At 43.1% G+C, this 15966-nt stretch overlaps 1 long non-coding RNA gene across 1 annotated transcript; it reads right to left on the reverse strand.

The window, feature by feature from the left end:
• Positions 1-9962: 9962 nt before the first annotated feature.
• Positions 9963-11070, reverse strand: LOC121804886. The gene is made up of 2 exons (XR_006051224.1): positions 10797-11070; positions 9963-10203 (listed from the first exon to the last, which is right to left on the reverse strand). It is a non-coding gene; the product is annotated as an uncharacterized LOC121804886 (long non-coding RNA).
• Positions 11071-15966: the final 4896 nt, after the last annotated feature.

Genomic DNA, 15966 nt, shown 5'->3' on the forward strand with positions numbered 1-15966 from the left:
AAGGAACCTCCTCAAGAGGTAGAGCCCAGAATGGAGGCTCAGACCCAGGAACTACCCAAGAAAAACTCCAAGAAGGTTGCTGAGGAACCAGTAGAGGAGAAAAAAGGGGAGAAACCATTCCCATTCCGATTTGTTACAAAGAGGAAGAAAGAGAACCCGGTTGACTACTTGTCGATTTTTGGGAAGTTGGATGTCACCATACCATTCCTCCAAGCCGTGAAGCTACCCCCTCTTGGGAAATTCATAAAGGACTTCATAGCCGGGAGAGCCCAGAAGGATGGCAAGATTATGGTGGAAGGGATAGCGTCAGCAATAGTGCAAGAGAAGTTGCCACCCAAGAGAGCCGATCCAGGTATGTTCACTCTGCCTATAGCTATAGGAGATGTGAAGGTCAAACATGCAATGTGTGATTTGGGGGCATCCATAAATGTCATGCCATTGTCTATCTATAACCGATTGAAGGGAGTTAGATTGTCGAATACTAGGGTGTTGATCCAACTGGCTGATAGGTCGTGCATAAGTCCTGAAGGAGTTTTAGAAAACGTGTTAGTAAGAGTGCATGATTTTACCTATCCTGCTGATTTTTATGTGATCAAAATGAGTGAGCATGAAACTAGGGAATCTAGTGGAGTGTTGTTAGGAAGGCCATTTTTGAGAACGGCTAAGACAATAGTGGACATGGCCGAGGGGACAATTTGCATTGATTTTCATGGAGAGAAATTCACTTTTGATATCAATGAAGCCATGAAGAAACCGATTGATTCTGAAAATTTGTGTTATGTTGATGTGATTGACCCCCTTGTCCAAGATTTTCTTGAGACCGAACTATTGCAGGAGAAACTCCAAGCGTTAGATGTTTATGAGCAGGCTGACGTCGAAGCTGCTGCATGGTGCGATCTGATCAGTAGCCAAGGGTTAACTGATGAGGAAATAGAAGCAGCAATCAAGGAATTCTGTCAGAAATCGGAGTTCATTGGAGCCGCAGGGGTTCAGCTACCAGCCAGTATAGAAGAACCATCGGAGGGAGATTTAGAAAAAGAAGGAGAGATTGAGAAAAACCCTCTACCCGAAGACACACTTTCACCTCAAGTTGAGCTGAAGAAGTTACCACCAAATTTGAAGTATGCCTTCCTCGGAGAGGAGAACTCATATCCAGTGATCATCAGTAGCAGCCTTACGAAGGAACAAGAGGCTAGGCTACTGACCGTGCTGAGCAAGAACAAGAAGGCGATTGGTTGGAGTCTTACAGATTTAGTGGGAATTAGCCCCGATGTCTGCATGCACCACATTAGGTTGGAGGAAGGAGCGAAGGCACATCGAGATGCTCAAAGGAAGGTAAACCCTAACATGCGAGAAGAGATATTGAAGGAGATCTTGAAGTTGTTGTCGCTAGGGATTATCTATTCAGTACCGGATAGTGAGTGGGTCAGCCCGATCCACATGGTCCCAAAGAAGTCGGGCATCCAAGTAGTTCAGAATGAGAGGAATGAACTGATCCCAACGAGGCTAGTCACGGGTTGGCGAATGTGCATCGATTACCGTAAGCTGAACAATGCGACCAGGAAGGACCATTTTCCCCTGCCGTTCATCGACCAAATGTTGGAGAGATTAGCTGGGAAGAAGTTTTTCTGCTTTCTAGATGGGTACAGCGGGTATTTCCAAATTTACGTAGATCCTGAGGACCAGGACAAGACCACTTTCACTTGCCCGTTTGGAACCTATGCATACCGTCGCATGCCTTTCGGCCTGTGCAACGCTCCAGGTACGTTTCAACGATGTATGATGAGCATATTTTCCGATTTGATTGAGGATTGCATAGAGATATTCATGGACGATTTCACGGTTTACGGAGACTCGTTCGACTCTTGCCTTCACCATTTGGATATAGTTTTGGAAAGATGTCAAGCAAAGAGTTTGGTTTTGAACTTTGAAAAGTGTCATTTTATGGTCGCCGAAGGGATAGTTTTAGGACACGTGGTCTCAGAAAGAGGTATCCAAGTGGATCGAGCCAAGGTAGATGTTATATCCAAATTACCATACCCTACTGATCAGAAGGGAATAAGGGGTTTTAAGGGGCACGCCGGATTTTATCGAAGATTTATCAAGGATTTCTCCAAGATCGCCGAGCCCCTTACTAGATTACTTCAGAATGACGTGGAATTCATCTTTGATGAGCAATGCAAGGCTGCTTTCAACCTTCTCAAGGAAAAGTTGATATCCGCACCTATCATAAGGGCTCCTGACTGGAACCATCCTTTCGAAGTAATGTGCGACGCCAGCGATTTTGCGGTAGGAGCCGTGCTGGGTCAGAAGATCGACGGGAAGAGGTACGTAATTTTTTATGCGTCCAAGACTTTAAATCAAGCCCATCGGAATTACGATACCACTGAAAAGGAGATGCTGGCAGTGGTGTATTCTTTCGAGAAGTTCAGGCCATATTTGTTGGGATCCAAAGTCATAGTGTATACTGACCATGCGGCGATTAAGTATCTGATTGCCAAGAAGGAATCCAAACCACGCTTGATCCGATGGGTACTCTTGTTACAAGAATTTGACTGGGAGGTAGAAGATAAGCGAGGAGTCGAGAACAAGGTGGCAGACCATTTGAGCAGAATAGTGCAAGATGGAAACGGTGACGAAGTACACGATAAATTTCCAGAGGAACATTTGTGTAAGGTGATTTTTGCGCCCAGAAGAATTGATTGGGAAGAAGTGTTCAAGCTTACTGGTCAGAATGATACAGCAAAAGGAAAAGAGAAGGTAGGGCAGGAACCATGGTATGCGGACCTGGCCAACTACCTAGTGACTGGAGAGCTTCCAGAAGTGCCGAGTGTTACCAATGCCCAAAGAATGAAGATCAAGAGTGAAGCGAAATAATACTTTTGGGACGACCCCTATTTGTGGAGGGTAGGGTCCGATCAAGTGATAAGGAGGTGCATTCCTGACTAGGAGCAGCGGGATGTTTTAACCCACTGCCATTCATTAGCATGCGGAGGACATTTCGGGTCCAAGAAGACGACAAGGAAGATTTTGGATAGGGGCTTTTATTGGCCAACCCTCAACAAAGATGCGTACGAGTTTTGCAGAAGTTGTGAGCGTTGCCAACGGACCGGTGGAATATCTGCCCGGGATAAAATACCGCAGGTACCCGTAATAGTTTGCGAGCTATTCGACATATGGGGAATGGATTTCATGGGGCCTTTTCCTTCATCCTATGGGAATCTGTATATCCTAGTTGCTGTAGACTACGTCTCCAAATGGGTAGAAGCCAAGGCCACAGGCACGTGTGAAGCCAAGGAAGTGGCCAAGTTCTTAAAAAGTCATATCTTCAGCCGATTCGGTGTACCCAGGGCGATCATATCCGATCAAGGTACACACTTCTGTAATCGCACAATTGAAGCCTTGATGAAGAAATACGGTGTGCACCATAGACTATCCAGCCCTTACCATCCGCAAGCAAATGGTCAAGCAGAAATCTCTAACCGCGAGATAAAAATTTTTTTGGAGAAGACGGTGAACACTTCTAGGAAGGATTGGAGTGTAAGGTTAGAGGATGCTCTCTGGGCGTATCGAACAGCCTACAAGACCCCCATAGGCATGTCCCCTTACCGGATTGTTTTTAGAAAGATGTGCCATTTACCAGTTGGAATCGAGCATCGAGCATACTGGGCAGTACATAAAGTGAATATGGATGCTACAGCCTGTGAAGAGGAAAGGAAGCTGCAACTGCAGGAGCTTGAGGAACTTAGATTGGAGTCATTCGACTCCGCCATGTGGTACAAAGAACGAACTAAATTATGGCATGATCGAAATCTGAGAACTAAGGAGCTCCATGTTGGCCAGAAAGTACTACTCTTCCAGTCAAGATTGAAGCTTATGCCAGGGAAACTCAAGTCCAAGTGGACAGGACCTTACATCATAACTGCACTCCGATCTAATGGGGCAGTAGAAATTTCAGGGAGTTTCTCTAACTCTGAACCTTTCATAGTAAATGGGCATAGGTTGAAAATATTCAGGGATAATAGCGAGGTGGGTGTGGTGGATGAAATTCCACTACAGCCACTTACATCGGTTTCATACTGATCAGTAAGATAGGAATTTGGAGTTCCGCGCGACCAGTTTCCCTTTGAAAATAGTTTGCATATACTGGCCAAGTTGAATTCCAAATTGCCTAAGGAAGTTGTAAATATTGTAAATACGTAATTAATCTTTGCACGCTAGATAATTCCTAAAAATCCAAAAATATTTTCGGGCCTTAATTTTAATTTGAAGTGCACATTGACCAAGGGATTACTTATCTGGTGCTATTTCGAAATTTTATTTAAGTGCCCATTTGAATTAGTTTCTTTTTTAGGTAAGTATAGAAGAAATTATGGAGAGGACGAAAATTTGAATTAAAGCTTGTGCAGCTTTTGCATGGTGACAGTAGGAAAAATGGCGCGTGAGCAGAGAGAAAAGACGCGCGGACCAATCAGAGGCCAGAAACCTCAACCGCCCTTCCCGTCTGAAACGTCGCGACCGGCTACCCCTGATAACCGGTTACAACCACCTGGAACTGCATTCTCTCTCCCACATAACCATACCGCTTTACCTTTTCCCCTCACAAACCCTCATTTTGCAATTACACTCTCTCTCGAAAAATTCCTCTTTCATCCCCGCCGACTCCCAACCCTAATTTCCAGATCGTAATTTCCGCTCATGGGTAAGAAAGTATTCGCCAAGAAAACCAAACCCAGCCGCCGAGAAACCCCGGAGGCACGACCACAGCCAACCCCACCAGCACCCGTCGCTCAGCCATCGCCCATGGTTTCCTTGGATGCCATGATGGCATTTCTTCGCCAACAGGACCCAACTAGGGACTGGACGACGGCTCTGACCAGTTTCGGCCAAACGGGGGGCGTCGAAACCACATCCAGCGAAGCTCCGCCTGCACCGGTCAGTCATGCAGCAGTTTCAGTACCGGATTCGGCAGAACTCGACGCTATCGCCACACATTACGACTCCGACTCTGAGGAGCGTAAGAAAAAGTCGAGTCAAGGCAAGATAACTCCGGAGGGGAGCGAAGGAACAGAGAAAACGCCCGAAGCGGAGCCGGTATTTCAAGAAGTGAGAAGGCCGGAAATAGATTTGAATGAATCGGCCAGAAAACAAGGCCTCATGACAGACGAAGAATTTGACTCAATTCTGAACAGGGTCAACCGGAGAGAAGAGGACACTGCACCAATGGCTGAGGGTCTAGACCTCGCATTGGGGGCAGTAGGAAACAGGGAGAAAGCCACATCAAGAAACATACCGGAAGGCCGACCTTTCCAGTTGGTAGGAGGGGAAGGAGAAGTACCGAGTAAAGAAAAAGAACCAGTAGACCCCCAAGTGAAAGTCGGGGATGATAGAATACAAGTAAGAGAGGAATGTACTACGTCAACAGAAGTCAAGGACACAGGAACAGAGACAGCAGAGCCAGAAGTAGAAGCACCCCCCCAGTGGCACCTCAGGTTGTAAAGCCGATTCCGGTCAGGCGAAAACTGGTGGTGAAAGCAGACCCCAAGGCAGACTCGCCCAAGCCGCAGAGGGTGTCGCAACGTTGTTTGGGTAAGTGGGCCTCCAGCAGGGCAAAACCAAACACGGCGGAGGACCTCATAGAGATCGCAAGTGAGGAAGAGCGAGCCACTCTGAAAAAGGCTGAAGGTGAACCTGTTCAAGCTACTGATCAGGAAGACACATGGGTGTCTCCAGTACAGAACGAACCGGGCACGACAACAGAAGGAATGACTGGGGAACCGAACCTCACATCAGCGTCAGGAAGGTCTGATGGATCTGAGAAGGACGAGGCCTTACTCCAAGCTGAGGAGGAAGCCAGGTACCAGATAGAAAGGAAAAAGAAAGGAAAAACCGTTGTGAAAAACAAGCCGAGTACCAAAAAATCACGTACCGTGAACATAGGCATAGTGATCACTGAGGCTGACCCGAGGACCCCATCAAACCGGCAAACACAGAGTGATAGTGAATATGAGATAAGTGAAGAATCTGAATCCGATAGCGATACGACCATGGAAGATGAGGAGTACAAGGAGCAGCAACTCCCTAACGATCATCGGGAACTATTGCATCCACCTGCAGAAATGATCGGATTGGCATCAGACCAGGAACAGCGTCAAGCCAGAATGGAGAAGGCAATGGACGAAGTAAGAGAAGAGAATAAGCAGTTGAAGGCAGAGATGGTCAAGCTAGCGGGAGTAGTGGAACGGATGTTGGAAGGGTCTGCGGAGCAGAGGACATTGGCTCAGAGGCAAGATGCTATGGAGACGTTAGTGACTACTTTAGGAGAGGAGAACCATCGATTGATCACGGAGATGGGCCGAATGACATCCGTGATAGATGAGTTGTTGAAGGAAGTGACCAGCCGGAAGAAGGAACCAGCTACAGGAACAAGCGGCCATGGAGGCCAGGACGATGAGACCCACCCACCAGAGACAATGATAGAAGAGCCCGAGGAAGAGAACGCTGAGGTGCCGGCAGAGGCCGAGGAACCGGCGAAGGAAAATGAGGATCACACTGGAACGGAAGAGGAACCCCTGGAAAAGCAGCCTATACCACCTGCCCCACGGAGGAGCAGGAGACTTCGCTAGACCACCCCCCACCCTGACAAGTTAGTTTTATTTTTAGCTTTCTGTTTGTTTTTAAGTTTTTTTTTTCATAATTGTTGGTGTTAGTTTTTGTTGTGATAGGTAAACTTCTGTGTTTGTTTCTGTGTAGCATGTTTTTGTTTTTTTCTTTTTCTTGTTTCGTACGCATGCTGACTCACACTTGGTCCGTTGCACGGCCTAAGTGTGAGGAGTTTTATATATATGTGTGTTTTGTTGGTCTGTTTAGGTTTTCAAACTCTCCCACTTAGCCTATTCCATAGTCTAAGTGTGAGAAGTTTTAGTTTTAATTTGTTGTTTCTGTATGTTTGTCTATGTGTCCATCATACTGGTCATTACCTTTTTCCACTTCACAACCTTATCTGAGGGCAGATACTTGTGAAGTGGGAGGGGGGACGCAATGACCGGTATGATGAGTATGTGTATATGTGTATATGTGTAGTTTTTGTGTTCGTGCTTGTGTTAGTGTCCTGTTAAGTTTAGTTTTTTTTAATTTGTGTGTTGATTGGGCTTAAAACTCAACCGTCTTGAGCTGACGGTGAAGGGAACTGAGGGAAATAAGACATGTTGGAAAACCGAAACCACCCTCCCTAGTACCTCCTAGTCAGGATAGATGATGTGAGTATGAGAGAAAAGCTCATACTTAGAGCCAAACGCGAAAGCCCTCTTCAAATGTGAGTTATAAGCTTAAAGTGGAACCACTTTCCACAAATATTGAAAAGAAGGAGAGGCTGCCACAATTTACCTAGGATGAAGTGACCACGGGTAGCAAACACTGAAGGCAGTAGGAAACCCCCCTCAGTTTAAAAAAAAAAAAAACCACCTTTAGAACCTTTTTTTCTAACTCTTTTACCCAGATAAATACCCCTAGCCACTGGGGCTGTGTGTGTGCGAGGCATGAGGCGAATGAAGCTTACTGGCCAGAAAGATGTGAAAGAGAGCAGACTCCAGCTGGGCAAGAAAGTTTGGAAGAAAATCGATCAGGGAGTTATCCCAGTTCCACACAAAAAGAAAAAAAAGGGGAGAAGAAGAAGGTATAAGGGTGGCGAAGCCACAAAGGGAAAATAAAAGAGAGAAGAATAAAAAAAAAAAAAGAGAAGGAATAAGGGTGGCAAAGCCACAAGATGATACTAACCAGTTGGAAACCCAAGCCAGAAGCGTCAGCTAAGAAGCAACTGATCAGAAGCCTAATGCACACAGTTCCCCCCCACATCAATAAAATAAAAATTTTGAAGACTTAGAGCCTTAGGAACATCTACCCCAAAACACTGCAACCCAATAGCCCCATTACAAGCCTTTAAGCCCTTCAGTAGCTGCACATGAGATCTAAGTCCGAAGCAAGTGTGGTTGAGCATATTGAGAGAATGCGGTCCTGACATTCCTGGTGAGGTATGAGAGACCGAGTGAATCTAGTGTTTGGCCGAGAGTTTGGGCGATCTTGACAAGCGGATATACTGACCAGGAAGGAATGGGGGGTGGCAGAAGTTCAAGGCTGTCTAAGGCCGGATTGCACCAGATCCCGAGGTAAGGGATGGTTGAAAATATAGCCCAATCTTTGTGTTTTAGTTTTATTTGTGTTTGTGTGTTTTTTCTGTGTTTGACCAAGTGTTTTTCTTTGCGTCGTTGTAGTATAGAGTCTAGTTTAGGTAGAGTCGGTCAGGGGAGTAACCAGGCTAGAATTCGACTTATTCCTTTTTGTTTGTTCTTCACGCTTGAGGACAAGCATGTGGTAAGTGTGAGCAGTTTGATAAGTCGTATTCTAGGCCTAGGTTACGGGTCAGTATGATGTGCATAATTGAATTATATCTGCAAAACTAGTTGCTTAAGCGTGCAGGGTAAGTGTTCTAGCCAGTAGGCAGAGTTTCAGACACTTCAAGTGAAAAGGGCGTCAGGACGATTACGTACTGACCAGTATACATGCAAAAATGGCTCGAGATGGAGAAGGAGGATAGCTGGGACTGCTCAATCACAATTAAGGGCAAAGAAGTCATTTCACCGCAAGGTCTTACCCTAAAAATCAAGGGTAAGCCTCCCTATAAAAGGAAGCCACTTGGAGAGAAAGAGGAAAGAACATCGTTCATCATCATCACTTTTAGGAGAGTTCTTTCGGAATTTAGTCTTTCAGCCCAGTCCAGAATCTCGTTCCTCGCCACTGCCATGGTCACTTGAAGATCTAGATGTTCCCGGAGTTCCAAATCGTCCGTTCCAGCCAGCAAGACCGTAGCTTAGAGATTTCATCGCCCGGAGTGGCAAAACACTTTTATTCGCTTTCGTAGTTTAATTTACTTGCTTTCCTTACGTTGGATCTTTGCTTGCTTTTGGATATTTTCTGCTTTTGAAGTACTTGTTGAAGATCCGAACGTGTTAATGCTAAGAAGTTGATTTCCGTTCAGTTATGGTGTTGATTTCTTTTCCTTCCTATTCCGCCTAGTTAGCTTAGATCTAAGGTTCCTTGGTGTTTTAAGTGCTGAATCTTTTCTTTCCTTGTTTCCGTCGCAATTTCCTTAGTTAAACGTGGAACTGTTCGATCGTGAGTGGATCGCTGCATGTGAAGTTTAGTTTGAGTGTGTTTTGTTTCCTGTTGACCAGCACGCGGAGTTGCAGTTTCTGTGTTTTGATTTCAGATTTGGTGTTCTTATTTGTGGATCTGTGTTCGCGAATTGATAAACTGTGTTTCCGTGTTGAATCTGGAATTATTTTCTGATTTTAGTTTGTGTTGTTGAAGAAGATGATGTCCAAGTCTAATGTTGGGGACCACTTTGCTTTTTAGATGCTTTTTTGTTTTTTGTCCTTTACTTTTAGTTATAACCTGCAGATCTGTCAGCCTAGTCACCATGACTACCACTACCCTCTGAATATTCTGTCTAGCCCAAAATAGAATCCCGTACCTTCCAAATATTTTCTGTTACAAAAATGTCTCCCCATTTCCACGTACACAGCTGCACCTCTACACTACTTTCCCCATTCTAGTCAGTAGGAAATTACCTTTAAGTTCTTGCCTAGGTAGAGACTCAACCCGAGCGTGGTAGCTAACCAAACCATCCAGAATATCACCATAATAGTTTTAACGCACCATCTCTGTGGGATTCGACCCTTACCACCACTATACTGATCAGTAGGAGTGGGTTGAGGAATTTTTGAAACCAGGGCCTAGGTTTAATTAGGATCTCTATCCTGACCAGTAGGATGTATCGTTACTTGAACGACACCTAAGCGCCCAGAGTCCTAACCGTTTCAATCTTCTAACTTAATTTCATAATATTTATGCATATATCCCACAAGACATTAGACTAGTCAAAACTACTCTCATTCCAGATTTCATATTAGCAATCATATCTTCATACACTTGTCCAAAAGAATAAGGTTAAAACATAAGAATTTCGACTTTGGTCATGTCTTAAGATTTTTACAGAACAAGTACTAATCCGGACAACCAATAAGTCAGAATTCAACATAATCCCGATGAAAATAAACACCATAAACGTCTATTTTACCCAAACCTAGCAGAACAGCGCAGTCCCCTTGCAAAAATCATAATAAATTCATCTTGACTCGGTTGAAGCTGAATTTTGGCCACGTCGCAGAAGACACATGAAAGTTTGTTCAGTTAAAAATTGGTAAGAAAAGGAGATCGTTAACTTGGTTAAACTGAAGTTGGAAAATTCTGCCAGAACATGAAATAAAAGCTGACTCCACTGTTTCTTTCACCACAACATAATTTCTACTTGTAAACTCCAAATTCCTACTATCTAAAGTAATCCAACTATATGTTCCAATCATCCCATTAAATTTCATTATAATTCCATGTTCAATTCATTATAATTAATTCCCAAAACATCCTATACCAAATATGCATTTTTCTCATGATCCAAACATATATTAAGCAAATAAATTCCCAAGCTAAATCAAGTTAGCAAAGCAAGCTTCCAAATCCCTATTGAAGAACTCTATGTTATCCTTACATTCAAACACCATGTTCAACAATTTCATTCTATTCATTCCTCAAAGTAGGCGTAGGAAGCTATCAAGCCATCAAAAGATTGGATTTACACCTAATTTTACTTAATTTTGGATTTGGAAAAATAACAAAATTATGAGCCCTAGATTCAAATTGAAGAAGAAATCAGACAAATCAGATGTATGAGAGTTTCTTACACAAAGTGGAGTCAATTCCAGCCTAGAGCTGCCAGAAATCGGTGATGGTGGCGCAGGGAACAACCGGACACCCGTGACGCAGAGAAAGAGACGGAGGGCGTCCTATTTGTGTTCGTGCAACGGAAGAGAGAGTTTGAGACGGAGAGAGACGAAAAGTCAGAGACGGAGGTTGTCGGAGGACGGTGGTTGCTGGAGCAGCTTCGCCGACGGAGGAAAATGTCGCTGTGTGTCACGGTGTGTGTGGGTGTAGAAAAAGTGAGGTGTGTGTGTTACAAAGTGAAAGTGTGTGTAGAAGGTCTCCTTAAGTGAGGGATAAAAAATCTCATTCCATTTTCCATTTTCCAATTTCTTTTTCTTTTCTTATTTCTTTTTCCCCCTTTTTTCAAATTTTTTCAATTTCTAAAATTCTACACCTCACAACTTAAATATTGTATTAAAAAACCTAACAAATTTTAACTAATATCTGAGTTACAGAATTTCGGGTCATTACAACTCTTCCCTCCTAAAAAAATTTCATCCTCGAAATTTCATCTAAATCAATATGTCGGGTTAGGTACTTCTATGCCACTCCTTTAAGGGAATCTTCTAATCTCACTGGTCCCCAAAAGAAGTCATAATCAAATTCCGCCATTTAAAAAAAAAATAATAGATCAAGTGGCACATCATTTACCTCAGCACATCAATGTGTCAAAGTACTCCTACAATTAATCTTAATTTTACGAACACAGTTCTGACCGCCCAAGATTGCAACATAAAAAGAAGATTGCAGTCTTATACCCAGGCAAATCGATATATAATATTTCTAACAAACAATCTCATGGGAGTTTTAATTCTAAACTAATCAAGCATGAAGTTACAGAACCGCACATTAATAGATAATTGTGAAGTTATTTTGATAGCACAGATAAATATTAGTTAACGAAATTCAAAACTGTCAGAGATACAAGGAAGATTTTCAAGCAAAGACATATAAGCGTTAAGAAACATGGGACGAAGACTTTCAAATTGGTAAATCCAAGAAGAACAGACTAATTTATCTTTGATTTGATAGAAGCTCTAGCAGATGAAATAATACAGAGTCAAAAGTATCGATGAAGAAGAAAAAGATAGTGCTGAAAAGTCAATAGTAGAATGTAGTACAAAAGAAATAAACATTAAAGTACGTTGTGCCACTTTGCGAGTCAAATATGAGGACCTTAGACAGTATGGTTCAAACGTAGGTATGAAGAAATCCATCAAGGAATGAAATCCAAAAGTTCCAGGGGTATTACCTCCAGGAAGAGCGGTCGGCGGGGAGCGGCCGGAGCGAGTTCGACATCATCTGTTCCGCCTTGTCGACCTACCAATCTATGAACTACAAGCCGTTCAAGTACCTCAACATTTGGCAGGAGACGCGGTCGCATCCGAAGTATAGGGGAGACGTAACATCCTCCTCTAGCGGCTCCTCCAAACGGTCAACGTCGGTATCCCTATCCGACGCCGGCTCTGAAGACGTGGCTAGCCTTGCCGGAGCTAACTTGGGTAGCCCCGACGCCGGCCCCAGCGGTTCCCAACGCCGGCGATGCTCCCGAACCCCTAAAATGCATTAAAATTACAAAATTAAAATTATAAAAATTAAAAATTGCATAATTAAAATCCAAAAAAATAAAAATTACATAATTAAACTCTTAAAAAATAAAAATTACATAATTAAACTCCTAAAAAATAAAAATTACATAATTAAAGGCTAAAAATACCCTCATGGAAGACTATTTATCCGGCTCTACCCCCAATGTTCTTTGGAGACCCCGTATCGTTGCCACATGCGATCGAAGTTGCTCGGGGGTCATAGTTGACCTATCGGCCAAATTGAGTTGGGCCAAAACCCCCCACAACGAGTTGGTGGGGGGTTAAGGTGGCACAAAGGGAGAGGGAGCGGGATCGGGGGCGGATGGAGTCGTGGCGCGACGGCGGTTGGCCGTCGACTTCTTCCTTCCTTGCGGCTGGCGTTGGGAACTACTCGGGCCGGCATCGGGGCTACACAAGTTAGCTCCGGTGAGCTGGGTGGATACCTCATCAGAGCCGGCGTCGGATAAGGATACCGACCTCGACCGTTTGCTGGAGGAGCTAGAGGAGGATGGTACGCCTCTCGTATACTTCGGATGCACATGCACCTCTTGCCAAATATTGAGGTACTTGAACGATTTGTAGTGTTGGGATTGGTAGGTCGCCAACGCAGCACTGATGATGTCGACCTCGCTTCTGCCGCTCCCCGCCGACCGCTCTTCCTGGAGGTAATACCTCTGGAACTTTTGGATTTTTTCGTTGGCTCTGTATATGGCATTGCGCACCATACTTTCGTTGCGCTCGATTGTTCCAGCCGGCCGGTTTTGATTATACCGGCGACAGACGCGCCACAAAAAATGGTCCCCGGATTGGTTCGTGCCAATCTCCAGATCTTCGGAGATAGAAAAAAACGCTTCGAATAATTGATCCATCTCCCCTGGAGTGTACGGGGTGTGCCCACCCGTATTGCCATCGGGGGCATCTTGGTCGTCCACCGGGTAAGGCCGATAACCACCCGGAGCTTGCGAACTTTGGGTTTGAGGAGGGGCCGAAAATTCCATTTCTAGACTAGGAAATGGTCGCGAGCCGAACCATTCGTGGTTCCAACCACGGGAGCTGGAGAGGTGATCGCCAGATCCGGATATTTTTTGTTGTAAGAACGAAAGAAAGATTGAGAATTGTAAGAATAGAGATGAGAGAATTTAGTTGAGAATTGTGTAGTGTGGTGTGAAATTTTTTGTGTGGAAGTGGGGGTATTTATAGATGAAAATGTGAATTTTTGGGGAAAAAAATTAAAAAATAAATTAAAAGTGTGGAGAAAATGGATATAATTTTTGGAAAGTGGGATTTTTTTTATTTTTAACCGGATTTTTTAATTAAAATTCGATTAAAAAAAAAAACGAAATTCCAACGGCATTGTCGTTGGCCAGACGTTGACACGTATGCTGCTCGCTGGCACGGACGTGATCGATGCATCGAGCAGCGCCGCGCTAGCGGCAAGAGCGAACAGCAAGCAAGCGGTGTCGCGCTGCTGGCACGGACGGACGGACGGACGCACCGCTGCGGATGCTCTAAGTATTAAATGGAGAAAAAGTGGTTATGGTATTAATTGAACGGAGAATATTACTTTATTATTTTTAATGTATTAAACTAAAAATAAAAAGAAAAGTGTATTATGGAGAGTGTACTATTTTAGTCGATGACATTTTGTCAGACTTTGTCTGAGTACACTAATTTTATTGCCAAACAAAAGTGTTGAGAAAGTGACGGCAAATAGTAAGTAAACAAGAAAAAAAATTGAAACAGAAAAAATTGGAAAAGTAGAGACTGTGTTTGAGAGATGTGAACCTATCAACGAAAGCAGTAAAAGCTTTATAATATCAGTCGTTTTCCCTGCACATATTAAACCAACAATCAAATATTGTATTTTCGTACCATAACCACTGCACCAAATAATGCTTGTATACCAAAAAAACAATATACTTTAAGAAACAGAAAACAGAATATATAGATGGAAATAATATGCAATGTTCCTACTTTACTCTACTTTAAGAGACCAATTTACATGGAGTATAATTTTGTATGGATCGTTGTTGCACGTGGTAAGGTGATATACTTCCTCGATCACATAATAGAAGTCCTATTTAGTTTAGGCACGAATTTTAAAAGATGTAAAAATTATAACTTAAATAAACTAGTAAAATATAAGTCAAACTTATATTAGTTTTATAATAAAATGTGGGTAGAATAAGTTGGTAGAATGTATGGCCTATGATGCACTAGTTATTAGCACTATAAATACATGTAAGTATACAGAGTAGGAATAGTATACCTAAAGGTCAGTACCGGGATATCGAACATGGAGAATATAATTGCAACTGACTATCATGTACTAAGCGTCATATACTATCTAGAGAAACAAGAGTTTTGAGTTTAAAATAAATAAAACAAATAAACAACTAATTGCAAATAAATCACAAAGATAAAGAAAAGATAGATAAGGGAATTCCACGGATGTGCGTTCACAGTTATGGTTATACAAATTCCAACTACACCACCCTAGCAGTCCTTCCTTCCATAGAACGAGTCACATAAGTTTTTCCCATGAGGGACAAGCGTAGATTACTAACACTAGGGGCGTCAATCCTAGATCCGTAACTCCCAAAAGTTCCTAAGACCCTTATAAAGTCTTCACTCTCAATTAACAGTGTCGTTTTAAGGGAAGCTAATTGTGGTGTCTATTAAGTAGACCTAACTCGCCAACCTCCTCTCACAATTATATAGCAAGTTATGTTAAATCATCACCGAATGTGTCACTCAAACGTGAAGTATTATCGAACAACTTAGGGAAGAAACGAAGTAAAAACAAAATGGATATTAAATAGAAAAACGGAATTGTATAACCAAAGTTGTTACTAACACATTCTTAGAATCCTATGAATTTAGTTACACATGAAAGAATAAGCTAAAAACATAGATTGTAGGGAAGTCATAAAGAAAATAAGAACTAAAGCAAATACAACTCAAAGGTTGAATCCTTGTAACCTTGATCTTCTCTTGATTCATTCTTCAACCCCTTGAACTATGAAGTACTCTCAAATTTAAGCTCTGGATTTATTTGGCTAAAAGAAGATCTAGACGAAGGATTAGGTTATGGGGTATATATAGGCTTGAAAATGATTTAAATTTGGTAAAAAGTTTCCTCCAAGCAATAGTAAATATGGAATTTTCGTGCCCCATAGGTTAAGGAAAAGATTTGGCTTCACAAGGTAACTTCTTTCCTTCTTTGAATTTCCGCCTAAAATTCTGCACTTGACAGCTTTGCGCGACTTTGGTTGAACATTCATAGCTTTCTCCACAGAACACCGGTTGAGATGATCAAGGTACCACCGCCAAGCTCTTTCGAAGACGGAGAGAATGACATGTAGAATGCCCTGATCGAACTTCAGGATCGCTGGAAAATTGAGTTTGAACATAGATTGCCGTGCCCGGCCGGGTCCAGCGGGCCGCTGGACAGCTCCATAACTCTCTGGACTCGTTGCAGCGACCGCTGGCATGGGTCCAGCGGGCCGCTGGGTTGCGCTTCAGTTCCAGCTTCCAGATTTGACGTTTTTATGCCCTTTTT

This window comes from Salvia splendens, chromosome 5 (genome assembly GCF_004379255.2).
Source record: "Salvia splendens isolate huo1 chromosome 5, SspV2, whole genome shotgun sequence".
Lineage (NCBI taxonomy): Eukaryota > Viridiplantae > Streptophyta > Magnoliopsida > Lamiales > Lamiaceae > Salvia > Salvia splendens.